Genomic DNA, 26,659 nt, shown 5'->3' with positions numbered 1-26,659 from the left:
GGTGTTCAGGGGAAAACATGAATTGTTGAAAATTGGTCATCTTTAACACAATTAGGATACTTAAAATTTCAATATAAGAATATAATTTTGCAGTGTTGGCACCAGAGCTATGTTTCACATTCGGCTGTGTAAACAGATTCCCCATAAATTCAGCCATTCTGGTGCAATTGCGAAATGACTGAAACCCAGCCCGTGTTGATGCAAAAGACTGAAATTCGAGGGCGACGCCAGAGAGCCTTCCGCGTAGGAGGGTCGATGGTAAGACTGGCAGAGTCAGAAGGCAGAAGTGAAAAGGTGGAGGAGGCTGGAATGCGATAATGGATGCAGGAATTGGGAGTTAGGAGATGGCGACTAGTTGTCTTAACAAGTATTACATGCTGATCACGATGACGTGATTTGTTATGGTAGTCACGCCCCGGAAAATAATGTAAACTTTTGCCCATATACCATATTAATAATGTCCTGCAACAGACATCAAGGTATTCTTGATCAGTGATCATACGTAATCCAACGAGCAAACTACTGCAACAATGCGGGAAGAAACAAGAACAGAAATTTCAATTGTCAGTGAAAATATGACATTAATATCCTTGCATATATACTTATGTAAACTTTATTAGCAATGGTATTTAATTGAATACCTTTCTTTAGTCGGTGTTTCATTCTTAATTTTTGTTTGATAGATTATTGTCATGAGTCCCAAGGCACCTTTAAATCAAGTGGCTTTCGACCATGATTAATGGCTGTGGTTTCCCCTCGCCAGGCAGGTGTGACACAACAGACAAACTTCTCAGTAGGAGTTCTCACCCAGTATTAGATGCCTGCATTATACTAGAGGGTGCCAGCCACGTCAGCATCTCACTTCATGGTGGGAATAATCACCGGATGTGTACACGCAGTTATAATAAGTCCACATCCTTATCATCACACATTCAATACACACAGTAGGCTATATATTCTTGCAACTGATAAAGAGAGTAATTCCTGGTACAGACCGTCGCGCTACCCTTTTATCCCCGCAATCCTACACTCTGCTCCACAGAGGCACACCATGCACTGGGTTCCAGCACAAACCCTGGGCTCGCATTCTCCTCAATAAACCTGTCACGTCCTGACCAATTATCCCCTTCCGATACTCCCCAATCCTGAGCTATTTTGGATTTTTTTTTTTTGGCTAAAACCTCCGCTTTTGTTGATAAACAAAGGAAAATCACCAAGAAAGGTCTTACCAGGGTCCATAAGTGGTCAGAACAGGTGAGCCTCCCTGCGTCAGGTATCGTATTCTGTCACTGACGTGTCAGGCTCTCACGTTTTCTATTGTAGGTAATTTTGGGAGAAACAACAAAGTACACATCTACATTTATTGATTTGGAACTAATAAACAATCACAACAACAATATAATGGTTTTCAATGAGATATATAGGAAAAGTAAGCATTGTTCCATTGCATGAGCATAACGAGTTTGGTCATATTGGTTACATGCTAGTTGCTAAGTTTCTTGTTTCAGGAAACATATCATTTTTTCTACTTGCATAATACTGTTTCGATGACATTTTACTATTTTTTACTTTATGTAAATGTTTTCAGCTGTTTACATTCATTACGATGATATTTAGCATAGCTATTGTGCACATCTGCCTACTCAGCGCACTCGCTATGACTCTTCTCTCAACATACATTACATTTTTTTTACTTTTATATTATTGTTTCCGTGACATTATACCATTTTTCAACCAATGTAAATGTTTTCACTTATTTACATTCCTTACGAGGATATTTAGCGATATGCTAGCGCATATTCACGTAGCAAGCACACTCGCTACCACTCATGTTTCAACTTATATTTTATTTCTTCACTTCCAATATACTTCCCCACTTACATTACACCCGTTTCGACTTTATACTACTGTTTACATATTTACGGGCCTTATTTATTCCACTGAGCGTCAGAATATTGCATCTATATACCCTCGCTAGGAATGTTTCGACTTAGAATATATTTATGCACTAACATAACAATTTTCCACTTACATTACACCCGTTTCCACTTTAATACTATTATTTACATATTTACAGGCCTTATAATTATGCTGAGCGTCTGTATGTCACATTTCTTCCTAAGTATGAGCGTCATATCCCATTCACACCATATTAGTACTGGATCAAGGTGTGATATTCACTGAAACAACGGTGAGTGCAGAGACCCACGTTACACTCAATGCACTCATAGCAGGTGTCTTTTCTCTGAGTGGTGGGTCTCACATGGGAATTACCACACACATGACACCTGCATTGGGGCCTAGGTCTATTTGGCTGGGGAGGTGTAGGAGTGGGATAATGGCAGGCGGAAATTCTCAGGGGAGTTTGGGCGGTAGGGGCAGTGCGTGTAGGTTGTTGGGGCCTCTCAACCGCATACTTGGCTATAATCTCACGTCCAAGCTCCCTCACAAACCCTTCAAAGGTTTCCTGCACTCCTGTTGTCATGGCGTGCAGGTGGTGGCAATTGAGGGCAGTTATATTGAGCAGATGAAAGAAGAGCTTCTTGTACCACTTCATCGTGGTCCTGGCAAACTCGACAGGGGATATCATGGAGTCAGACTGGGCAACCAGCTGCATGTTGATGTTATAATCCAGCACACACTCAGGTTTCCAGATGTGGCGCCTCCTCTTGCTGCGGTAATCCACGGACTCTGTACAGTGCATCAATGGGCGGTGAACCGTGGACATGAGGCAGACTTCTCTGTTGTGGTTCCACACTGTAGCTAGGATGTTGTTAGCCTTGAAGAAGACCTCCTCATTTTTTTCTAGTTTCTGCCCCACCTTAACCATGTGACACAGGTTCACCTTGACGGTACCATAGAGTCCTGTGTCATGTAGGTTTAGATAACGAGTGAGAAGAGGGCTAGTGTACCAGTTATCCAGGTAGAGGACGTGACCACGATGAAGGTACTCTTCTATCATTGTCTTTACCACTGCTCCAGACAGTCCAATACTCCGATCTTCTATTATGTCTGTGCACCGGTGTACAAGACTATGTCTTGCACATAACCAGTCCTACAGTCACACATAACAAAGATCTTGAACCCAAATCGGTGCCTTTTGCTGGGTATATACTGGTGAAAGGAAATATTGCCTCTCCACAACACGAGACTCTCGTCTATGACAAGGTCTCTGTAGGGATAAAATGAGGAACGGAATGTTTGCCGTAGGTGATCAAAAACCAGCCTAATTCGCCTCATCTTATCAGTGTCATTTGCATTGGCAGGATCATCAACATCATAAAAGTGGAGGCGGTTTAGAATTTGCTGAAACCGATTACGGCTCATGATGTTGCCAAATATAGGTGTCTGCATGAGAGGGTCCGTTGTCCAGTATGACAGAATTCTGTTTTTATGTAAAATACACATCAAAAGTATCAGGGCAAAAAATAAAAACATTTCAGCAAGGGAGACAGGGTAATCGTAAATGATCGAATGCCTGCTCCTTGTGCCCAGTCGTTCACTCTCACGGCGCTGGCTGCTAGCAAAATGGTTGGTTTGTTCCACAAACTGCTCCACAAAACCCTCACCGAAGAACAGGTGGAAAGAATCCAGCCTGGTGGAGCAACAGTGGATCCCTGGAGCCATGCAGCCAGTGTGCCCCTGCTCAGTGAAGGAGTGAATGATGGGAGAGAAATCACTGCCATCTCCCAATTCCAACTCACATTACCCTCGCCCCCATCGTCAGGGTGGGGAGGAGATGCTGGTGGGGGAGATTGGGGAGGAGGAGTGCGGAGGGCTTCCCCCACTCACACTCCTCTTCCCTCAGCCTTTACTCTTCCCCTTTCCCTTACCCTTACGGCCTTGGGGAACATCAGGGGGCTGTGAGGAGGAAGTCCGGGAATATTGGGGAGCATAAGACATGCTGGGGAGTGGATCCTCCTCACCTCCCCACTCCATCACCACACCACATGATTCACCACGCACCCTCACTGCCCCACATGATACGCTCCACTGCCTCACACCACTACGGGAGAATGGTGACTCACTCCCGCCACTCTCACTTTCAATGACCGCCCATACACTTTCAATTTCACTCCCCACTCCCTCCATGCCACTTCCGCCCTCCCCAAATAAAACACTAGGCCCATACCTGATAGAACGACGTGCTGTGCGCTCGGGGCCACGATGTGCGATGATCTTGTGGCCATACCATGTGGCAGCACGTCCCACGGCTCCGTCCTCGTCCTCGGGCACGTAGGGGCTGCAGAGAGGTTATTGCATGATGTTTTGGTGCAGGCTGGCCCTCTCTAGCGGCACAATAGGTGACGTAGTGCCGCTTCCTCAGGGACGAGACCTCCTCATCACTGTTGCTACTTTCCTCCTCCTCTGGTTGGACATAATCCTTGTCTGCCACCTCGTCATCGAGGGGCGAATCACTGTCGCCTGTGAAGGCATCCAGGGCTGCTTGAATTTCCTCCTCTGAGAGACCTCTGTGCCATGTCTGACCTGGGTCACTGCTAATAGGTGAGTGACTGAGCCGAGCGTGAGCGCGGGTCACGCGGGGTTGCCGAGTGTCCCCGTCTGGTGGCAGGTAGGGGAAGGTCTCCCGACACGACATACCCAAAATCAAGCGCAAGATTTGAAAATTGTGCAAATTATGAACCTTGCAATTGTGTGACGTACCAGTACGTCAACGGGACTGGCTGTGACAAAACGTTGCGACATACCCATATGTCAATGGGACGCCTCGGATTAACCTGTCACGTCCTGAGATTTTCCGCACCTATGACATCCCACAGTCCCGAGCCTTTTTGGAAAATTTTTTTTTTTGCTAAAACTTCCGCTTAGGTCGAGAAACGAAGGAAAATCACAAAGAAAGTGGTTCCCGCGGTCTAGAAGTGGTCCGTACAGGTGCGGTCCCCCCAGGCAGGTGTGGTGTTCTGTAATGGGCAGGATATGCGCTTACGTTTTCTATGGTAAGGAATAATGGGAGAAACAACACACAACACCTCTATATTTATTGAATTTGAACTAAAAAACAATAACAGTAACAATATAATGGATTTCAGACACATATATATGAAAAACAAGCATTGTACCATCACGTGAGCATAGCGAGTTTGATCTGAGTCGTAACATGCTATATGCTAAGTGTCTGGTATGAGTCAACCTATGATTTTTTCTACTTGTATACTTCTGTTTCAATGACATTTTACCAATTACAACTGTTTGTAAGTGTTTTCAGATGTTTTCATTCATTATGATGACATGCAGAATAAGTATAGCGCACATCAGCTTAGTAAGTGCACTCGCTATGACTCGTATTTCAACATACCAAATTGTTTTATCACTTTCCAATTATTTTCCCCTTTACATAGAACCTTTCCTCCACCACTGTAAAGGTTTTCAATTATTTTCATTCATTACGAGGGCATTTAGCGATATGCTAGCGCATATTCACGTAGCAACCACGATCTCAAACACTCGTGTTTCATCATCTACTTTATTTATTCACTCCAATTATAATTTCCCACTTACATTACACACGTTTACACCCCTATAATGCACTGCACATAGTTACTGCCATTATTTATTCAAGTGAGCGTGAGAATATTGCATGAAAATGCCCTCGCAATGAATGTTTCGACCAACATAATACTCACACACTTATATACTAATTCTTCACATATATTACACACTTTACCACTTGCTGACTTTTATTTTCACTAATACGTGCCTTATTCATTCAACTGAGCGTCAGGAAATCGCATCTCTATACACACGCTATGAATATTTGACTTAGAATATATTTCAGCACTTACAATAATTTGAACTTATATTATACCCGTAAGAATTTCCAATAATAATAATTATATAATTACGGGCCGTATTTATTGCACTGAGCGACAGAATATCGCCTCATAAAACCCTCGCTATGTAAGTTTCCACTTAGGGCAGATTTATATACTTACATACAATTTTTGCACTTACGTTCTACCCGTATGCACTTTATACTAATATTTGGAGATCAACATGACTGATAATTTCACTGAGCGTCTGTCTGTTGCATTTACCTCATAATTTCTGCGTCCTTTCGCATTCACACCATACTAAAATTGCATCAACGTGTGATATTCACTAAAACATGGGTGAATACAGAGACCCACATCACACTGCACGCACTCATAGCAGGTGTCCTTCCTCTGTGTCGTGAGTCTCACCTGGGAATTACTGCACACGTGACACCTGCGTTGGGGCCTAGGTCTGTTTGGCTGGGGAGGGATAGGAGTGGGGAAATGGCGGCCGGATATTCCCAGGGGAGTTTGTGCAATAGGGGCAGTGCGGGTGCGATGTTGGGGCCTTTCAACAGCATACCTTGCAAAGATTTCTCTTGTGAATTCCCTCACAAACCCTTCAAATGTTTCCTGAACTCCTGTTGTCATGGCGTGAAGGTGGTGGCAATTCAGAGCAGTGATATCTAGCAAGTGAAAGAACAGTTTCTTATACCACTTCATCGTGGTCCTGGCACACTCTACCGTCGATATCATGGAGTCTGACTCGTCCACCAGGCGCATGTTTATATTGTAATCCATGACACACTCAGGTTTCCAAACACAACACCTGTTCTCGCTACGATAATCTATGGAATCAGTACGGTGCATCAAGGGGCAGTGAACCGTGGACAAGAAACTTACTTCTCTGTTGTGGTTCCACATTGTTGCAAGGATGTTGTTGGCTTTGAAGAAGACAACCTCATTCCTTGCAAGTTTCCGCCCTACCTTGGCCATGTGACGCCGGTTCACCTTTACGGTTCCACAGACTCCCGTTTCATGCGTGAGAAGATAACGAGCGAGAAGAGGGCTAGTGTACTCGTACCAATTGTCCAGGTAGAGAACGTGACCACGATGAAGGTAGTCTTCTATCATCATCTTTACCACTGCTCCCGACAGTCCAATACTTCGATCTTCTATTATGTCTGTCTGTGCACCAATGTACAAGACTATGTCTTGCACGTATCCAGTCCTACAGTCGCACATAACAAAGATCTTGAACCCAAAACGGTGCCTTTTGCTGGGTATATACTGTCTGAATGAAATATTGCCTCTCCACAACACGAGACTCTCGTCTATGACGAGGTTTCTATAGGGATAGAATGAGGAACGAAAGGTTTCCCTGAGGTGATCAAAGACCAACCTAATTCGCCTCATTTTATCAGTGTTGTTTGCATTTGCAGGGTCATGAGCATCATAGAAATGGAGGCGACTTAGAATTTGTTGAAACCGATTACGGCTCATCACTTGACCAAATATTGGGGTAAACATAACAGGGTCCCTAGTCCAGTAAGCAGGAATTCTATTCTTTCGTATAATACCCATCAAAAGGACCAGGGCAAAAAATAAGAACATTTCTGGAAGGGAGACAGGGTAATCATAGATGATAGAATGCCTACTCCTTGTTCCCAATCTTTCACTCTCTAGGCGCTGGGCGCTTGCAAACAGGTTGGTTTGGTATACAATCTGATCAACAAATGCCTCACTGAAAAACAGGTGGAAAAAATCCAACCTGGTGGAATTACGGTGAATTCCTGGAGCAATGCAGCCAGATCGCCCCTGCTCAGTGAAGGGGTGAATGAGGGGAGAAAAATCACTCCCATCCTCCCAATTCCACGACACAAATCCCTCGTCCCCATGATCCCCATCACCGCCTTCATCTGGGTGGGGAGGAGATCCTGGTTGGGGAGGTGGGGGAGAAGGAGTATGGAGGGCTTCCCCACTGTCAGTCCTCTTCCCTCTGCCTTTACCCTTTCCCTTTCCCTTACCCTTACGGCCTTGAGGAACATTAGGGGGCTGTGGGGATGAAATAGGGGAATATTGGGGAGCAGAAGACGTGCTGGGGAGTGGTTCCTCCCCACCTTCCCCCTCCATGACAACACCACGTGCTTTCTCACGCACCCTAGCTCGACCACATGTTACTGGATATTGGGGAGCATAAGACGTGCTGGGGAGTGGTTCCTCGCCACTTTCCCCCTCCATGACAACACCACGTGCTCTCTCACGCACCCTAGCTCGACCATGTGTTAGGGGATATTGGGGAGCATAAGACGTGCTTTGGAGTGGTTCCTCCCCACCTTCCCCCTCCCTCACAACCCCATGTGATAAGGAACGCACCCGCACTGGCCCACGTGATCCACTACGCTGCCTCACACTACGTAGGGAGAGCAATGACTCACGTCACTCTCACTTTCCCTAATCCTCCCTGGACTTTCCCTTTCACTCCCCACTCCCTCCACTTGACTTCCTAACTCCCCAAACAAAATGCTAGGCCCATACCTGCTCATATGACGTAGTGTGCGCTCTGGGCCACGATGTGTTATCACCTCACGTCCATACCACGTGGCAGCACGTCCCACGGCTCCGTCATCGTCCTCATCCTCGTCCTCGTCCTCGAATTCTGGTTCCAAATCACGTTGGGGATAGGGATAGGATATTGCACGTGCCTTCTTTGCCTGCTGCCCCTCTCTAGCAGCATGGTAAGTCACGTACTGCCGCTTCCTGGGAGACGGAGCTTCCTCGTCACTGCTGGTGGTTTCTTCCTCCTCTGGCTGCACATAATCCTTGTCCATATCCTCGTCGTCCAGTGGGGAATCACTGTCGCCAGTAAAGGTGTCCAGGGCGACTTGAATTTCGCTGTCTGAGAGACCTCTCTTAGCCATGCCTGGGCAGGACCGTGGCTACCAGGTGAGTGGATGAGTGGTGGGCTAGCGCAGGTTGCGCGGGGTCGCCGAGTGTCCCTGCCTGGTGGCAGGTAGGGGAAGGTCATGCGAGGGTACGTACCGCAAATCAAGCGCGAATTTTGAAAATTGTTGAAATTATGCACATTGCAATTGCACGACGTACTGGTACGTCACCAGGACTGGCAAATGCAAATCGTTGCAACGTACCCATACATCGACGGGACGGGGCGGGTTAAGGGAGTTCTCTAACACTTCTCCCTAACCGATTCATTTTTGGAAATGGCTGGTTAATATCCTTTTGAATGTTCTTTATGCAGAGTATTGTTATGTTAGAATGATTTCAATTATACATAAGAGTATGGCAAGGTGTAATAAGCAAAACATATCGGTTTAGAAGAGGTGTTAAGGTGCTTCCTTAATCGACAAACATACCGGCCTTGGTCAAGGAAGGGCATGAAACGCATTGCTTGTACAAATAAGTGACCTTCTGTGGTACCGTCTGTGGTGATGCCCCGTATAGTCATAAAAGGAAAAATTTTGTCTCGTTACAAACCATGCCTAACAGTCTACCTAACAGTTATTAAAGACACTGAATAAACCGGAGAGTGGTGGCATAAATTGGTATGTTTGATGGTTATATGAAGGCTTACCCTAACACAGTTTACACAGCCAACACTATGTAGATGATCCATTGCCACAAGTGGCCATGTTGGCTGGGAGAGAGACACAGGTTACAACTTGAATTCTTTATTTTCTCTAACGTTTCCGGCTCTGACAATGGGTACACTGCAACAAAAAAACAAATAAATAACTAGGGATTACAGACGGTTGTTTCTCCCACCTTGATTACGTAAAGGTGTCCTTAGGCACAATTAAATCGTCTGGAGACTGTACTGAATGGGTTAATAATGAATATATATATATATATATTTTGATGTCATTTACATAAGCGACATAGGACGCCGCAAGAGAACCTAGCTTTCCCCCCCCCCAAAAAAAAAGACAACAACATGTGTAAAACCCGACAATAATATAAATGTTTATTGATATATGAGAGAGATGTAAGGAAATGTTATTCATCTCTTTCGCCTGTATTCTCATCGATTGAGGAGGCCCCTTACACCTCTTTCTTGGTGATGTATTTTGGGATGTGGCTGGTTAATATCGATTCTACGTTATTTATGTGTAGTGTGCCGATATTCGAAGGATTTATGTAACATAGAAGAGGACATTAAGTTGTAATAAGTTAAATATATCGCTTGGAAAAAGATGTTACGGATCTTCTTCAGTTGACGAGAATTACGGCCTATATTTGAGCTCATTTACCTGATGCATGTAAGCCGTTGATCCAGGATGCACTCAAAGCAAAAACAGAACTACGAAGATTCTTGTATTTATTTCACTGCTAACCAAATGAACATTGGTAAATTAGAGCAATTTTTACATAGATATTGGTAGAAATACTATGTATGGAGGATTTGGTGTAGGCCTGCAGGATCCTTCTCACCCCATTTCAGGATAGGAAAGAGGCAGGATGATGACGATGATGATGATGATGATGATGGATATGAAAATTTCAGTCAGTCTGCATAAGTTCGTTCACCTTAATTTGACCTAGATTTTTTTTTTTCCATACCGCAACTTATTTCATGTAGCTCAATGGCAGCAAACGACAACACTAAGGCTCTTCATTCTTTCCCTAAGACGTCTTCATGACTGGCATCATATTCTAGTGATAATCTTTTATCACAAGGCTGTATGCAGAACAGAGAGAGCTTGTAATTTTAGGCCAGGTTAATTGAGCAGAGTATAGCAACATTTAAAATCATAATTACCTTGGATTTCCCTGTAACTATTATCAGTGATCAAACTATTCGTAGCAGATTACATATTCATTTTCTTGGCTTTAATATCGTTCAAGAGCGGCAGTGTTTTTTCACGCTTGTTACGTGCAAATTATATTGCTGAAAACTATAAATAAGAAATCACTGGTAAAAGCATCAAGAGTGTGTAGGGAAATCATCAACATTAAAATCCGGACCTGCCAACTTAACGAGGCTTTTCTCTGTTTACACACACGAAAGTAAACTGAAGGATGAACTGCTATGGAAAATATCCTTAATCTTATAGAACGTTCTTCACGCACATAGCCTTCCACCTACACAATCATCCACATTACAATTTATTAATGGAGGCACAGCTTAAAGGTAATTTACATTAAACTTGCAGTCCTAGCAGATCTTACAAAAGACGAAAGGATCCAGCTACTTGAACCCCCCACTTTTAGTCACCTCACATGATACTCTGGGAATACGTGGGTAGTTTTGTATCTTCCCTATCCACGACATAGGGATGGATCCACTTCTCACACCCACTGACCGTAGTGGAATCCGAGTAAAAAAATATACGGTTTTCAAACACACACCACACCACCCTGGATCCAGGCATGTTATAACTAAAGCCCGTATGCTCAATGATTAAGGAAACTCCCTAACACCTTTTCTAAAACGATTTAATCTGGTTATTACATTTTACTTTCATGTTTTTCATGTAAATCCTCACTTTACATAAACATTGTAAAAAAAAGTATATTAACCAGCCATATCAAAGAATAAATAGCTAAAGAAAAGGTGATAGAGAATTTCCTTAATCGACGAGAAAACGGATCTAAGACTCAATGGTGTGGTGGAGACGGAGTGCTCATTTAAATATGTGTGTCTGTGAAGCAATGGCTGGCTGCGACAAATATTAGACCCAAAGGCTGAAGTTCTTTTCCTAGTGAATATACATTTACTTCTGCCAATCTTGACCCTTTTTAGGCAAAATTGTAGCTTCTTCACAACGAGTACAGTTACGGTATGTAGATAGAATTATTATATTCATATGATTGTGAAACGAAGGCTTAGTGTCTGGATGGGTTACTGTCTCACTTGGGTAGGAAGGACTGGATCGGAATACACAAGCGCACTTAAGATCAGTTCCGCGTCGTAACCCAGGTTTTGATATGCAGGAAGGACAAAGAAACTATAGAATCTTCTCTGTCTTGTTCAAACTTCATAAATAAATCAAAGTTAAGAGACGAAAATTAGAGCAGGTTATAACTCTTTTTCCTCAGGTGGATCAAGAAAAAGAGGGGAAAATCTTACCTTGTCTTGACTACTTATTTCTGTAAAAGTATATACAAGTTACGACAGTGAAGCGGCCGTAAATATGTCAGAAAATCCCACTACTTGGTCTAAAAAACAGTGGTCTTGGGAAAACTGTGGCCATATCAGTCTTGGGGTATAAATCGCACCAGTTCCCAATGGGCTTCGCTTGCGCGGCTTGACGTGGCAGTGTCTTGTAAATGAGGTTTGGTCCTGCCATTGGTGGATCCAACGGTAGATGGCGGACACGCTGGCTCCCGTCTTGAAAGAGATGTACCGCACCGACACCCCACCCAGCCACATCAACACGAGCAACGTGCGATCACCCATAACCAAGCTGCTATTGGACAGTCTTCGCTTCATTGTGATACTCTGCCAGACAAAAATTTGGAAGGTGCGGTAATAATTATACAAACGTTTGAAAGTAGAAATATGGCCACATTCCTCACTCTTAAACTATAATGAACTGTCATGTATACGCTCCATTATGTAATTAAAAACTGCTTTCTTATTTAGAACGAAAGAAGTCAAGTTATTTAACTAATAAAATCCCATGGAAGGAGGTTAGACTGTTAGAAATTCAGCGTTTTATTTTTTATTTTTTTATTTACTGCTGCTGCTCCAAGCCATGCCAACTGACGTCGTGGTTTCCTCATCCCTCAATATATGTGGTATACGTAATTCTCTTCACGCATTACACCCCCTCCCCCCCCTCTCTCTCTCTCTCTCTCTCTATCTCTCTCCATACATTCTGTATAACAGAACATCACCAAATTAGCCATTTTCAGTATGTCTCATGGGCACTGTTTTTTTTTTTTTTTTAAATGGATTTGTTTGTCTTGTAGTGTTATTCCACATCAACTCGTGCACACATACTTTTTTTTTTTTTTTTTTTTTTTTAAGGATTGGCTTCGAGGTAACACAGTTTGAGTTTCAGTGTCCAGTAAGTGATTACTATCAGGAAAGGAGATCGAGCACTAACATATAAGCAAAATCCGAGTCAGAATATAATGTCTCAAACGAAGGATGGCAATTTAACAGAGATCAGAGGAAGGGAATCAAACCAGAGCCCCGCAGGATCACACTCCGTCACGTAGCCATTGAGTCAAGAGTACTATTTGCCTACTTCACTACACAGATTTTTATTTATTTATAAATCTGTAGCTCATTACAAACATTAACGGCATTGAAATATTTCTGAACTTCATAGGGTTAGATGGTTTCTTTGGAGCAGATTAGAGCGCAAAGTCTTGATGAATACATGTTGCATATTGCTTTCATATACCACGTTTTAAAATGTTGCTGCTGATGTGAAGAAAGAAACTGTCTGTTGCTGTGTCAATAGAGAAGACGCACCCTGCTGCTCCTGATAATAGTAAGTAGAATTATGAACAAGAATGCTTCAGGCCAAAGTTTTTTCCCGCTACTGTAACATCACCCGCAGAGCAGAGTCATTCCAGATCTGCAGACAAGTGTTACCACAAGCCTGTCAAGAGGAGGCCATCAGCTAAGGGGAAATAACTAACTCAGATGTGAAGATGTTACCTGCAGCAAATTGATGTGTTTGCATGATCCTGTTCCTGCATGAATCCTATCACTTTTATATACGATGACCGATATATTTTTTTCTTGCTGCAGGCAAATAACTTATTCCGCTTCTGGATCTCCTTTCATAGTGGATGGGGTAAACAAGATTCTGATGCTAAAAAAAAATGAGATTACGAAGAAAATTTTTATCAGTTCTCCTCAGCTCTACGACAAGACTTTGATTATTTGAATGTTGGTGATAATATGACTGACAGGGATGTTGCTCTATGATGCCTGATTATTAAATGTAGGTATATACTATGAGTTATTTATGTTGCATGATGCATTCACGCAGATGTTAGTACTGCCCATGTAGAATTATGCAGTTATTTATTTTTTTTTGTTTCCCGATGAGGGCTGGTATATTCACTATCTACTGCTAGACGCTTCAGTTGTCAGGACTCCATATTATAATTACAAATCATAATAGATAAATAGATAAATAGATTGATAGAGAGGCAGATAGAAGAAGGAAGTCAGATGATGAGAAGGTACTGTGTCTGCAAGAATCGAGCTTACACACTCTTAACTCAAGGAATGCTTTATAGGCACACGACAGCGCCTCGTGACCATACACACACATACACACGTACTCACACACAGGCTTCTAGAACTTTCCAACCACAGTGTAACACACGTGACACGACCCCTGCTACACCAGAATTTAGGAAGCAGAGTCAGAAGGAGAGAGGCCATAGAATCGGCAGGTAGTAGGGAGAAAGGCTTAGCAACTTGGAACAGAGAGAGAGAGAGAGAGAGAGAGAGAGAAAGAGAGAGAGAGAGAGAGAGAGAGAGAGAGAGAGAGAGAGAGAGAGACAGGAGGTAGCTAGCGGGACTCTACTTATACTTCACTCGTGTGTGAGAGACTTTGTTAATATTTCCAAGACAAATAAAAATAGTCCCATACTCATCTTTACCTCTCCTGTCATTGCATGACAAAAGGGAACCAAGATTATCTACTTACAAACAACTCAAGTATAACAACCGCTCGTCCACAAGTCTAATATATATATAACTTCTCTACAGGTAACTACAAAGTCCTTTTTGTGACATTTGGTGGCAGCGGTGGGATACGAACCTCGTCTACGAATCTACAGTGAATTCCTACAGAATATCAAGATTGAAAACAAAAAAATACCTCTCACAACCAACAACTCCTGACAGTATTCTCTCCAACCCCCCCTCCGTCTCCACGATCATCACGCTGATTTAGAAGTGATCACACGAAGCCTTGCAAGTAGTTTAACAAAGTACTGATACAAACAATCTTGCAATTTCGATGACGAACTAATGAACTACAACCATCTACAATCAACTACAAGTAACAACTCCACGAGTCGTCTGTATAATCTACACGCACCTACAAGTAGCGGCAGTCTTCATCCCACAACGAGTAAATCACAAGAGAAAAGGACCGAGAAAACATCGAGAAAGAAAAACAAAACAAACAAACGAAGAATGAGACACAACTCACCTCACAACCACCAGACCTCACCCTCCTCTCTCTGCTACATCCACCCAACCTCCACCGCTGATGCAGGAGTGAAGAGGTCAAGACAACGAACCGAATACCAAGCCCATATTCACAACTCATCTTACTCACTTATCTTCACTGAAGTTACTCATCGCTACTCATTTACTCACCAAAGCTACCAGTGTGGGAAGTCGATGTCACCATATGACATCACACATCCGTGCCGCAAATCCACTCTCATGGGAAACCAATCACCCACAGTATTTCCCACTCTTACACACGCACTACTATTTACATAAAAACTTTTCACTCCTTTTAGCAACCTACAATCAAGTCCATACAATCTTAAAACAGTAAACATAGCCTCCCTATCAGTTCTATCATACGCTTTCTCTAAATCCTAGAATGCCCAAAACACATCCTTAGCTTTCGCTAAATTAATACTATTTACACACCTGTCTCACAACAAACACTTAATCCACGTATACTCTCCCTTTCCTAAAGCCACACTGCTCCTCACCAATCACTCCGTCTGTACCCTCTCTAACTCTAAATTAACACTCTACCATACACCTTAGCTACAACACTCAAGAGACTATACCCTAAAGATAGTACATTCATACTTATCACCCTTACCTTTATACAACAGAACCACACAAGCACTTGCCCAGTCAATTGGCGCTATACCTCTCACAAAACTCACATTCAACAATCTTACTAACCACTCAACAATTGTCGCTCCACCACTTTTCAGGCATGCCACAGCACACCCATGCATACCTGCAGCTTTCCCTGTTTTCACCTCATTTACTGACTCCTGCACTTCCTCCATCGTGATCAAAGAATCATTCAACTCTCCCAGCACATTCATTCCGTGCATAAACAGCGTAGAAAAGGATTTTAACCAGCTATAACAAAGAATAAATTGCTAAGGAAGAGGTGATAGGAAATTTCTTTAACCGACGAGAAAACGGACCTAAGACTCGATGGTGTGGTGGAGACGGAGTGCACATTTAAATATCAGTGTCTGTGAAGCAATGGCTGGCTGAGACAATTATTAGACCCAAATGTTGAAGTTCTTTTCCAAGTGAATATACATCTACTTCAGCCCATCTTGACGGTCTTTAGGCAAAATTGTAGCTTCTTCACAACGAGCACGGTTACTGTATGTAGATATAATTCTCTCAATTTAATGATTTGATTGTGAAATGCAGGCACAGTGTCTGGATGGGTTACTGTCTCACTTGGGTAGGAAGGACTGGTCGGGATGCACAAGCGCCCTTACGATAAATTCCGTGTCGTAACCCAGGTTTTGATATGCAGGAAGGACAAAGAGACTAAAGAATCTTCTCTGTCTTGTTCTAACTTCATAAATAAATCTAAGTTAAGAGACTGAAGTTAGAGCAGGTTAAAACTCCTTTCTACAGGTGAATCAAGAAAAAGAAGGCAATATTTTCCATTGTCTTGTCTAGTTCTTCCTGAAAAAACATATGCAAGTTACTACAGTGAATCAGCCGTAAATAAGTCTGAAAATCCCACTCCTGGGTGTAAAAAACAGTGATGCTGGGGAAACTGTGGCCATATCAGTCTCGGGGTATAAATCGCACCAGTCCCCAAGGAACTTGGCTTAAGCGGCTTGACGTGGCAGTGTCTTGTAAATGAGGTTTGGTCCTGCCATTGGTGAATCCAGCGGTAGATGGAGGACACGCTGGCTCCCGTCTTGAAAGAGATATACCGCACCGACACCCCACCCAGCCACAACAACACAAGCAACGTGCGATCACCCATAACCAAGCTGCTATTGGACAGTCTTCGCTTCATTGTGATACTCTGCCAGACAAAAATTTGGAAGGTACGGTAATAATTACAAAAACATTTGAAAGTAGAAATATGGCCACATTCTTCACTCTTAAACTATAATGAACTGTCATGTATACGCTCCATTACGTAATTTAAATCTTCTTTTTTTATTTAGAACGAAAAAAGTCAAGTTATTTAACTAATAAATTCCCATGCAAGGAGGTTACTCTGTTAGAATTTCAGCGAGTTTTTTATTTTCTTATTATTATTATTATTTTTTTTTATTCACTGCTGCTGCTCCAAGCCATGCCAACTTGTGTCGTGGTTTCTTCATCCCTCAGTATATGTGGTATACGTAATTCCCTTCATGCATTACGCCCCCTCCCCTTCCTCTCTCTCTCTCTCTCTCTCTCTCTCTCTCTCTTTTCCATGCATTCTGTATAGCAGAACATCACCAAATTAGGCATCCTCAGTATGTCTCATGGGCACTGTTTCTGTTTTTTTTTTTTATTCATTTGTTTGTCATGTAGTGTTATTCCGCATCAACTCGTGCTAACATAAGTTTTTTTTTTGGTGTGTTTTTTTTAATGGACTGTCCTCGAGGTAACACTGTTTGTGTTTCAGTGTCCAGTAAGTGACTACTATCAGGAAAGGAGATCGAGCACTAACATATAAGCAAAATCTGAGTCAGAATGTAATGTCTCAAACGAAGGATGGCAATTTAACAGAGATCAGAGGAAGGGAATCAAACCAGAGCCCCACAGGATCACACTCCGTCACGTAGCCATTGAGTCAAGAGTACTATTTGCCTACTTCACTACACAGGTTTTTATATATTTACAAATCTGTAGCTCATTACAAACATTAGCGGAACTGAAATACTTCTGAACTTCCTAGGGTTGGACGGTTTCTTTGGAGCAGATTAGAGCGCAAAGTCTTGATGAATACATGTTGCATATTGCTTTCATATACCACGTTTTAAATTTACATGACATGTTGCTGCTGATGTGAAGAAAGAAACTGTCTGTTGTTGTGTCCATAGAGAAGACGCACCCTGCTGATCCTGATAATAGTAAGTAGAATTATGAACAAGAATGCTTCAGGCGAAAGATTTTTTCCTAAACTGTAACATCACCCGCAGAGCAGAGTCATTGCACACCTGCAGACAAGTGTTACCACAAGCCTGTCAAGAGGAGGCCATCAGCTAAGGGGAAATAACTAACTCAGATGTGAAGATGTTACCTGCAGCAAATTGATGTGTTTGCATGATCCTGTTCCTGCATGAATCCTATCACTTTTATATACGATGACCGATGTATTTTTTTCTTGCTGCAGGGATATAACTTATTACGCTTCTGGATCTCCTTTCATAGTGGATAGGGTAAACAAGATTCTGATGCTAAAAAAAATAAAAATGAGATTATGAAAATTTTTTTAATCAGTTCTTCTCAGCTCTACGACAAGACTTTGATAATTTGAATGTTGGTGATATTATGACTGTCAGGGATGTTGCTCTATGATGCCTGATCATTAAATGTAGGTATATACTATGATTTATTTATGTTGCATGACGCATTCACGCAGATGTCAGTATTGCACACGTAGAATTATCCAGTTAACAATTTTTTTTCTTCTCCCGACGACGGCCGGTATATTCACTATATTACTGGACGCTTCAGTTCCATAATGGTTGGCCACATACAAATCACCTCCACGTTGTCCTGTCCCCCGCCATTTCACTGCTTTTCCCCCAGCTCTCACCCCCCTCTCTTATGTACCTCTCCAACTGCATCTCATCCTTGGTCTCCCCTTTCCCTTTCCTTCCCCCTCCACCTCACTCACATACTTTCTCATTAATCTCTTGCTCTCCATCCTCTCCATATGGCCAAACCACCTCAGTGTACTTGTCCTGACGCTTTCTATCTCATCCGCATTCACACCACAACGGTCTTTTACTTCCTCATTTGTCAGTCTGTTTCCCAACGTAACTAAACACGCTCCTCTCAGATAACTCATATCCATTGCTCTCACTCTTGATTATTTTGTGTTCCGACAAGGTCCAAGATTCATATCAGTATTAGAGTTGGAATCAGAATACTGTCTTGCAGCGACTTTTTTACTTTCATGCTGACTTCCCTTGTCTTTTATCACTGCTCTCAAAGAACCAACAACCTTTATTCCTTGTTTCACCCTTTCTAGCACTTCATCCTCCAAACTTCCAACCTTACTCATCACACTACCCAAGTACTTAAATGCACTCACATTTTGCATTTCCTCATCATCCATCCTCACCGTACATTCACTGACTTCATTGCTCTTGAAGACCATAACTTTCCTCTTCCTTACCTTCTGTTTCTTACACACTGTCCCAAACTCATTCACTAAGCCTTGCAGTTCCACTATATTACTGGACGCTTCAGTTCCATAATGGTTGGCCACATACAAATCACCTCCACGTTGTCCTGTCCCCCGCCATTTCACTGCTTTTCCCGCAGCTCTCACCCCCCTCTCTTATGTACCTCTCCAACTGCATCTCATCCTTGGTCTCCCCTTTCCCTTTCCTTCCCCCTCCACCTCACTCACATACTTTCTCATTAATCTCTTGCTCTCCATCCTCTCCATATGGCCAAACCTCCTCTTCACTTAACAATATAGTATCGCCTGCAAAGACAGTACAGAAAGTTTCCAAACACTGCCCCTTCTCATCAGCGCGGCTCCAACATCCACTGGCATACTGTACCTCGTTTATAACCACATCTATATACACATTGAATATCCATGGTGACATAACTCATTCCTTTTTCAATCCAACATTCTGAAAGAATATTTCACTCAGTTCGCTATCCATACGCACTGCAGCCTTAGCACCTTCATACATTCCCTTCACGGCATTCAGCAATTTCCCATTTACTCCATATATTCTTCATATTTTCCACATTCCTTGTCTATCCATAGACATATGCATTCTCTAAATCCATGATGGCCGCATGCAACTTCTTTCCCTTCTCTTGAAACTTTTCCACTAAAGACCTACGGACGAAAATCTGATCCACACAACCTCTTCCCTTTCTAAGACCTCCCCGTCCTTCACCAACTATTCCCTCTGTTATTTCCCTAACTCTGTCAGTAAGTAACCTACCATATACTTTTCCAATTACACTTAGAAGACAAATGCCCTTATGATTACCACACACTTCTTTTTCGTCTTTTCCTTTGTACAGAGGAATACATATACCTGACTTCCAATCCTCCAGTACTCGACCTTCTTCTCAGGCCGATTTGCACATTTTCCATATCCATTCTACCAGCATATCTCCCCATGCTTCAGCATTTTACCACACACTCCATCATTTCCTGAGGTTTTCCCCATTTTGACTTTCTTCATTGCTTCCATTACTTTCGTCCAATCTATTCCTTCCTTATTATCTCCCTGCTTCTCCTAGACATTCCCCGGCCGCTTATACTCGCATTATTTTCTTTCTTTATGTTAAGCAGTTCCTTAAAGTTTTCTCTGCATCTGCCCATTTTTTCTTCCTTCTCCACTGTCAATCTACCATTTTTATCCTTCACTCTCCTGCTAACTTCCTTATCACTCCGTCTGACTCTCTTCACCTTTTTCCAAAACATTTTCTTACATTACCTCAATTTTCACTCGGATTCCTTCCAAACTCCTTATCCACTCTTCTCTTATTCTCTGTCATTAATCTTTTCATCTCTGTCTTCCTCGCTACATATAACTGTCTTTCCCTGTCTCAATTTCCTCCATACCTACGATTTATTGTAATTATGATATTTCTTTTTATTGTTCCAAACGATTTAATAAAGGTTAAGAATTTTCCTTTGTAGTGAAGGTGATAGTAAATGTTATTAATGTATTAGCTCTTTATTATAACTCGCGTTTTGGAAAATTACTTGGTTTTATTTATCTATTTATGTTACGTGGTCTAAAAACAGCAAAAGTGTGTGGAGAAGAGAAGTTGTAATGAGGGTGAGGTTGTCTTTTCTTCACTTTAGGCATCAGACTGCTTTTTCATCTTGGGAGTTTCCTCACTGCTGAAGAGGTTAGTAAAGGTTATCTAACATCTCTAGTTCTAATTGTTTCTTCAGAGCTGAGTAAACTATTGAGAGATAACGAAAAATACGGAAATATATAATTACAAAGAAAATGGAAAAAAGAAAGGAGAGCAGGCATTCATATTACAAAGGTTAACAAGGTAAATAAGTCTAAGGCCGGTATATTTGTAAGTTAAGGAAGCTCTCTTAGACCATTTCTTAATCGACTTAATTTGTTTATTACACCTTCTTCCTTCTTCTTGGTAACGTAAATACTTCCATTACCGGCATATTAACGAGACGTATCCTGAAATAAATAACTAAGGACCAGGTATCAGGAATTTTCGTTAACAGACGGGAATACGGGCCTAAGAGCTGTATTCTCGTCATATCAGGTGGCTTTATAACAGCCTTCCCGTACCATATTTTTTTTTTCTTTCTTTCTATTTCACTTTTTCTAATATATAACACGTTGACATTACCTTCCATATTATTTATGTCATACTGATAAACTAAAAATTGGTGAATATGAATGAGACACGCAGGTATATAAACTGAGATGGAGTAAGTGAGGTTAAGTAACAGAGCGTATTTGCTATATTCCTTTCACTTTAACTTGGACCAAATTTTAATTCTTTTGCAGAGTATTCCACCTAAGTCACTGGCAGAAGAAGACAACACCTTGGCTATGCATCCTTTCCACAGCACAGCTTTGTTACTAAGGCGATGTTTCTCGGATCAATCTTTTGTTAGAAGTCAGCATTCAAGATGCAGGTATGGAAGTATAGGGGACGTTAAAAAAGTATGTCCTTCTAATTGCATCAGTGTAATTACACACACACACACACACACACACACACACACACACACACACACACACTTACCTTTCTGTGTGTCTACCCAACCCCTTCTTTCCCCTCCGCAGCTGCTCCTGATAGTGAGCCTAGCTGCGTGCGACCTGGTATTTATGCAGTTGACAGGGACACTTGGTGTTCCTTCCCCCTCCCCAGCGACACACACACACACACACACACACACACACACACACACACATCAAAGCCTAACTTACCAATAAATACTCACCTACGCCCCTACCAACACACACACACACACACACACACACACACACACACACACACACACACACACACACACACACACATCAAAGCCTAACTTACCAATAAATACCCACCTACTCCCCTACCAACACACACACACACACACACACACACACACACACACACACACACACACACACACACACACACACACACATCAAAACCTCACCTACCATTAAAACAGCCCTACCAACACACACACACACACACACACACACACACACACACACACACACACACACTCATTTGCCAATAAACAAACACCGCACCCCCTCCCCCACACACATGGACGTTGTGCTGCGCCTGTCGTTTTACTGATGAAGGTTATGTTGATACAGCATCACTTCACCAGACATACACAGTTAGAATCTACATTGCTGAATATCTTCCGTCTAGAAAGAGACAGAGAGAGAGAGAGAGAGAGAGAGAGAGAGAGAGAGAGAGAGAGAGAGATTAAAGTCCACGATTACCGTAATTCTCTGCTTATATGCAATATATTATAATTGTCTGTGACCTAATTCCCTATCTCCTGAGAGAAGAATGACGGATTACACAAGTGAGAATGAAGCTGCAGTCCACCGGGATCACGTCCAGATGAGCCTGAATACCACACCAGCAACAATGACAACGATGAAAACAATAACATTGACATCAACAACATCAACAACGTAAAAAACTAGCAGCAACATACATATTAACAACAACAGCAACAACAAAAAGATCAAGAACGTTAACAACAACAATAACAGTAGCAACAACAACAACAATCAACATTAATAACACCTGTTAAAAACTTTTGCTTTCCATTAACACCTTTACCTCGCCGATTTCTCTCTCTCTCTCTCTCTCTCTCTCCATTTGTAACGTTTTAGGAGAGAGGTTCATTTTTGCTGCCTCAAAGCGATTTTATTCTATACGGCGAAGCTCTCTGGCAGACAACGTGTTAATGAAGGCTGTCCAAGCACTAGCGTCGAAAATGGTCTCATAGGGTACATAAAACCATGTGGGTATGGGGAAAATGTGAAAAGAAATCATGACAGAGAATGACGTAATAGATCGTTTGTATTATGCCCTGAATTAGTCCAGAAAATGAATTTATAACATTTTTCCCCAATAAAATTAACTATACTTGTGTAACATATAATTTTGATCATTAATTTGTCTCTGCAATAAAGATAATAATGACAATAAAATACGAGTATAGTTCTCATTATTTCCTTTTGCCTATTTTCATGCATCGTATTTTTTTCTTGTTCTTCATACACTTTAGTAATTTAAATAACGTAGGAACAGCTGTGAAACGGTAACTGTCAGCTTGACCGAAATCAATGACATGAAGGACTGTGTTCTGGTCTGAGTAGGCGGCTCAGTAGTACTCCTTCCCTACCAGTATATCCACGCATTTAACATCATTATTTTCTCAAGAGTTATTATCCCAACTATAACAGCAATGAAAAAGAAATAAAAAACGTTAATGCCAATACTATGGTGAAATAGGTGGAATATTTGTCTATCTGTCTATGTACCACTCGATGTTTAAATCTATCTCTACTACTACTACTACTACTACTACTAATAATAATAATAATAATAATATTATTATTATTATTATTATTATTAAAAATAATAATAATAATAATAATAATATTATTATTATTATTATTATTAAAAATAATAATAATAATAATAATAATAATAATCATAATAGTGGTAATAATAGTAATAATAATAATAATGATAATTCACAAATTATTTAGGCATGACAACCCTGATGCTGGAAATGTACATAAGAGAGCTGAGACGTAACATTAGTAAAAGGCGAGCACTGTCTTAAAAGTCAATGTAAAATAGATTTTCAGAAAAAGTGATAATTACTAGGTTTACTTGAGAGAGAGAGAGCTGCTATTGGACAGTCTTCGCTTCATTGTGATTCTCTGCCAGACAAAAATTTGGAAGGCACGGTAATAATTACAAAAAACATTTGAAAGTAGAAATATGGCCACATTCTTCACTCATAAACTATAATGAACTGTCATGTATACGCTCCATTACGTAATTTAAAACTTCTTTTTTTATTTAGAACGAAAAAAGTCAAGTTATCTAACTAATAAAATCCCATGGAAGGAGGTTACTCTGTTAGAATTTCAGCGGTTTTTTTTATTTTCTTCTTCTTATTTTTTTAAATTCACTGCTGCTGCTCCAAACCATGCCAACTGGCGTCATGGTTTCCTCATCCCTCAATACATATATGTGGTATGCGTAATTCCCTTCACGCATTACACCCCCTCCCCCCCCCTCTCTCTCTCTCTCTCTCTCTTTTCCATGCATTCTGTATAGCAGAACATCACCAAATTAGGCATCCTCAGTATGTCTCATGGGCACTGTTTCTGTTTTTGTTTTTTTTTATTCATTTGTTTGTCATGTAGTGTTATTCCGCATCAACTCGTGCTAACATAAGTTTTTTTTTGGTGTTTTTTTTTTAATGGACTGTCCTCGAGGTAACACTGTTTGAGATTCAGTGTCCAGTAAGTGACTACTATCAGGAAAGGAGATCGAGCACTAACATATAAGCAAAATCTGAGTCAGAATGTAATGTCTCAAACGAAGGATGGCAATTTAACAGAGATCAGAGGAAGGGAATCAAACCAGAGCCCCGCAGGATCACACTCCGTCACGTAGCCATTGAGTCAAAAGTACTATTTGCCTACTTCACTACACAGATTTTTATTTATTTACAAATCTGTAGCTCATTACAAACATTACCGGCATTGAAATACTTCTGAACTTCCTAGGGTTGGACGGTTTCTTTGGAGCAGATTAGAGCGCAAAGTCTTGATGAATACATGTTGCATATTGCTTTCATATACCACGTTTTAAAATGTTGCTGCTGATGTGAAGAAAGAAACTGTCTGTTGTTGTGTCAATAGAGAAGACGCACCCTGCTGCTCCTGATAATAGTAAGTAGAATTATGAACAAGAATGCTTCAGGCGAAAGATTTTTTCCTAAACTGTAACATCACCCGCAGAGCAGTCATTGCACACCTGCAGACAAGTGTTACCACAAGCGTATCAAGAGGAGGCCATCAGCTAAGGGGAAATAACTAACTCAGATGTGAAGATGTTACCTGCAGCAAATTGATGTGTTTGCATGATCCTGTTCCTGCATGAATCCTATCACTTTTATATACGATGACCGATGTATTTTTTTCTTGCTGCAGGCAAATAACTTATTCCGCTTCTGGATCTTCTTTCATAGTGGATAGGGTAAACAAGATTCTGATGCTAAAAAAAATAAAAATGAGATTATGAAATTTTTTTTAATCAGTTCTTCTCAGCTCTACGACAAGACTTTGATAATTTGAATGTTGGTGATAATATGACTGTCAGGGATGTTGCTCTATGATGCCTGATCATTAAATGTAGGTATATACTATGATTTATTTATGTTGCATGACGCATTCACGCAGATGTCAGTATTGCACATGTAGAATTATCCAGTTAACAATTTTTTTTCTTCTCCCGACGACGGCCGGTATATTCACTATATTACTGGACGCTTCAGTTCCATAATGGTTGGCCACATACAAATCACCTCCACGTTGTCCTGTCCCCCGCCATTTCACTGCTTTCCCCCCAGCTCTCACCCCCCTCTCTTATGTACCTCTCCAACTGCATCTCATCCTTGGTCTCCCCTTTCCCTTTCCTTCCCCCTCCACCTCACTCACATACTTTCTCATTAATCTCTTGCTCTCCATCCTCTCCATATGGCCAAACCACCTCAGTGTACTTGTCCTGACGCTTTCTATCTCATCCGCATTCACACCACAACGGTCTTTTACTTCCTCATTTGTCAGTCTGTTTCCCAACGTAACTAAACACGCTCCTCTCAGATAACTCATATCCATTGCTCTCACTCTTGATTATTTTGTGTTCCGACAAGGTCCAAGATTCATATCAGTATTAGAGTTGGAATCAGAATACTGTCTTGCAGCGACTTTTTTACTTTCATGCTGACTTCCCTTGTCTTTTATCACTGCTCTCAAAGAACCAACAACCTTTATTCCTTGTTTCACCCTTTCTAGCACTTCATCCTCCAAACTTCCAACCTTACTCATCACACTACCCAAGTACTTAAATGCACTCACATTTTGCATTTCCTCATCATCCATCCTCACCGTACATTCACTGACTTCATTGCTCTTGAAGACCATAACTTTCCTCTTCCTTACCTTCTGTTTCTTACACACTGTCCCAAGCTCATTCACTAAGCCTTGCAGTTCCACCTCCTCTTCACTTAACAATATAGTATCGCCTGCAAAGACAGTACAGAAAGTTTCCAAACACTGCCCCTTCTCATCAGCGCGGCTCCAACATCCACTGGCATACTGTACCTCGTTTATAACCACATCTATATACACATTGAATATCCATGGTGACATAACTCATTCCTTTTTCAATCCAACATTCTGAAAGAATATTTCACTCAGTTCGCTATCCATACGCACTGCAGCCTTAGCACCTTCATACATTCTCTTCACGGCATTCAGCAATTTCCCATTTACTCCATATATTCTTCATATTTTCCACATTCCTTGTCTATCCATAGACATATGCTTTCTCTAAATCCATGATGGCCGCATGCAACTTCTTTCCCTTCTCTTGAAACGTTTCCACTAAAGACCTACGGACGAATATCTGATCCACACAACCTCTTCCCTTTCTAAAACCTCCCCGTCCTTCACCAACTATTCCCTCTGTTATTTCC

This window comes from Coenobita brevimanus, chromosome 25, assembly GCF_032717465.1.
Source record: "Coenobita brevimanus isolate Jiangsu-jjx chromosome 25, ASM3271746v2, whole genome shotgun sequence".
Taxonomy (NCBI): Eukaryota; Metazoa; Arthropoda; class Malacostraca; order Decapoda; family Coenobitidae; genus Coenobita; species Coenobita brevimanus.
The sequence above is the reverse complement of the archived record's forward strand: the minus strand, read 5'-3'. Positions refer to the sequence as shown.